Genomic DNA, 3,968 nt, shown 5'->3' on the forward strand with positions numbered 1-3,968 from the left:
AGCCCAAATTTATGATCCAATTCAACCTAATTTATCATTCTAATCAATATAGTATTCATAACTTCATGCAACTTTTTAAGTACCACATCATAGAGGAGTTTAAGAGAGTTATCATGACATAGTTTAAAAGTATACACAACCTATAACAAGTCATGTTAAGTGAGAATACTTGTATATATCATGCTTAAGGCCATCTCCATGTTTACTAAAAATATTTTGAAATTTTTAAAAGGTTTATTAAATATAAAATAAAATAATATATTATTTAAAAGATAATTAATTAAATTAAATATTTTTTAAAAATGACCGGTTGCACAAAACTAACATTGATTTTAGTGGTTATTCGGTTCAACTGATGCTTCAAAACGGTTTGATACAAATCCTTTTTTTGAAATTTATTGGATCGAAAAATTGGCTGGTTCACAGTCGAATTGGTTGAACTAACCGGTTTGATCCGGTAACAATGATCATTGTCAATGTCCTTATTATTAATGGACTTTTTGCTATAATGATTCCAATGGAGTTGACTTATCATAAATTTACATCCCATCTTAAGAAAAATTATTTAAAGAATATTCAAAATATAAACGATTGTCCATAGCACTGCACAAAGCATAAATTTTTATACAGTTGACTTATCAAACATTTATATACTGGAAACTTAGAGAGAGACTACCTAACTGACAATTCTGCAATGATAATATAAATTCTCAATCTTCATTGCATGGTACAAAACCAATTTATCGTCAAAATTAAATAATTTAGGGCATACACAAAAGATTATTTCAATCAGCTCTTGACTCTATACTTTCAAAAGTGATACATTTATTATTTTTCACAATTTTTGCTTTATAGGTCAAGTGAAGAATATATTCAATGCATAACAGTAAAAAAATCTAAATTACATTCTGGGATTCTCCCAAAAAGATATTTCGAAGGCCTTTTCAAAAATAGGAAATAATTTTTCATCCAAATAAACACTAATTTTTGCAAAAAAAAACAGCAAAAAATCTTTCATAAATAAACCCTTAATTGTAGTAAAACAACTTCAATTACCATTCAGAGTAATCACAGATGCATGGGCCAAAAAAATAATAATTAAAAAAAAAAAAACAGATGCATGGGCCAAATGGAGAGGCGGAGAGCACTGGAAGTGGACGTTACCGAGTGTCTCTTGAATCCCAGAAGAGATCGTCCCTTTCCGCTGGCTAGTTATGAGAAAATTATTAGGTCCGGAGATCAGATCTAGAAATAGGTCAGGATATTCAATTACAAATCACTTCCATCAAACCTGGTGCAACGGAGAATCGAAAGCTATGTCACCCTCTTGATGACAGCAGTGAACCTTTGGTATCTTTCTCACCCTCCTGATGATGGAAAAGAACCTTCAATCATTTTTCATCCTACTGGAGAATGAAGAGTACTTATGAACCTTGACCTTGAAGTTTCTCTCCCAAAAGAAACTCCATGAACTCACCAAGGTCACTGGAGGAAGCAAGGTGAAGCTTGCTTGGAGCAACCACGTGAAAACCCTTCATACTCCTCCCTCACGCACAACCTTACCTTCTCCCCCTCCAAGCCCAAGAGCTTTCTCAAGAATTCTCCCTAAGAGTTCCTTCAACAGCCAAAAGTCTTTCTTGAGACAAGATTAAATTGCTTAAGTACAAGGCTTAAAAAAATCCTAAGTTTTCAATTAAGCCGTCATTATTTATACAACACGATTAGTTTAAAATAGGGGTCCATCTAGTACGATGGAACAATGGTTCAGGCAAACTATTCAATTTATGTGTACATATTGTATAGTACAAACGAAAGTTTGTACATTATGATTCATTCAATCTCCTTCTATTCATATAGGACAATCACTGGGATGATTGAAAATCATCTCTATCAATCATGTAGTATGATTTACATTGTACTATGCATACAATTCAAATTACAAGGGTTCATAAAATATGATCATCATTGTACTATAGGATCAGTTTAAAAAATTAATGATGTGATTCAATATGATATCCAGGACGATCGAATTTCATCTCTGTCAATCGTATATTATGATCTATATCATACAATATAATTTACCAAATTTACTAAACTATGATTATATTGACTAATCATGGTGATTAATTTAAGTAAGATATCAAATATCTTACAGTTTGATTAGTTTAAAATTTAAATTTTAAAATACTTACTTAAATTAAATCATCTAGCGACTAGGATTTCTTGATGGAAATGAATCATACATAACCGAATAATTTTTCCAAAGGATGAGAACAAACCTTTTGAACTACTCAATTAAACCTCAGATAATTCCATCATTAGATTTTTTTTTTAACAAGAAATTTTATTCCATAAAAATAAAGATACAACCATCCAATGAAACATGAGCAAACAACAGCTAAAGAAAAAATGCACAGTGGAGTAACTGACTAGAAAAGAAAAGGGGAAACATTGAAGCGGCCTCAGATAGTGGCCAAACACTGCGACCACTCAAATAATAGACAAGGGCCCTGCAAAGGGCAAGCAACAAGCCTGCAAAACCAAATCCTGCACAAAGACCAGCAAGAAGCTGCTAGTAATGGATACCAAAAAGCCATACGATCAGATAGCACGGCCTCATCATTTCCCATATTAAAAATCTGAGCCACACCAAACAATCTAACAAAAAATATATGCAAATCCAAATCCAAAGAGCTAGACAACCAAGTAACCACATCATCCAAATAGGGGAAACTCCAAAAATCTTATTTGGATTGCCTGCTACAATGATTTCCCCCAACCAATATAAAATCATTTTTCACGAGAGGATCCACTTACACCTTATATGATCCCTGAACACCCCTAGAAGAGTCAGCAAAAATTGCTCGATTCCCATCCAGACTAATAGATGAAACATTCAACCAATCCGAGTGGTCCACATAGTAATCGCTAGATTTGCCTAAATGAACTAGTAAAGCAACATTATAAATTAGAGATACTAGTACATCAATACATTGAGTAGACGTAAGAACCCCAACAGGTGTAACTAACTCAGTAACAAGAGAAATAGCTGTTGACCCACCCAAATCAGTGGAACCATCATCCACAACCAGATTAATACCATATTGATCTTCAAAAGTATATACTAAAATTTTACCAAAACCACAGCCACTAGGAGACTTCTCAACGACAATAAGGGATATAACACCATCAAGTGTACTAACACCCTTCATCATACAAGCATTATTATTAATCTTGGAGCAAACCACAAGTAGAGGAATCTCCTTCGAAACTTACAGAGGAAGAACCAAAGCGACCACAGGTGCTAGAGCATCCATCACAATCTCAGGCTCCACGACACGAGCTACATGGTTAAGGCCATCAACAAGTTCAACTGAAGTGTTAACATTATCCAAAATAGAATCAACGGCCTTAGTCAATGCAGTATGAGTTAAAGATAACTAGGGATGAAGAATTTTACATTCAGGTTTGGAATGCCCCAAAGACTTACAGTGGGAGCAATGATAAGGGAAATCCTCCGTAACTATCGGTTGTATATACCCTAAAGTTTCTGGACCTACCCACACCTTATCAGGATAGGATTTAGTAACATCCAGCTCAACCAGGACATGAGCTACCAAAGGCCTAGAGCTAGCCGATGTAGCATGATTAATCTTAAGAGGCCGATTAAACATAGATCCTAAACCATGCAAAATCCTCGAGGAATAGAGATGGGGATGCAGGTTTGAAAAAAGAAATCCAAATGGGAATAATGGGTGATTCAATTTCAATATCAAAGGATGGTGTCCACTTAAAGATCTTCATGTAACAGTTATTAACAAAGTAAGAATGGTGAGCAAAAATATGGTAGTAGTCTAGGTCATTGAAGAGTTTGATTAAAACATGCATGGGATTTAGAACAGTAAAAGAAAATTAACTATTGAGCTTGAGGTTAAAGAAATATTTGCGAATGGCCTCAAGCGACGGTC

Source organism: Dendrobium catenatum, unplaced genomic scaffold, assembly GCF_001605985.2.
Source record: "Dendrobium catenatum unplaced genomic scaffold, ASM160598v2 fragScaff_scaffold_1338, whole genome shotgun sequence".
In the NCBI taxonomy this organism is placed as follows: domain Eukaryota; kingdom Viridiplantae; phylum Streptophyta; class Magnoliopsida; order Asparagales; family Orchidaceae; genus Dendrobium; species Dendrobium catenatum.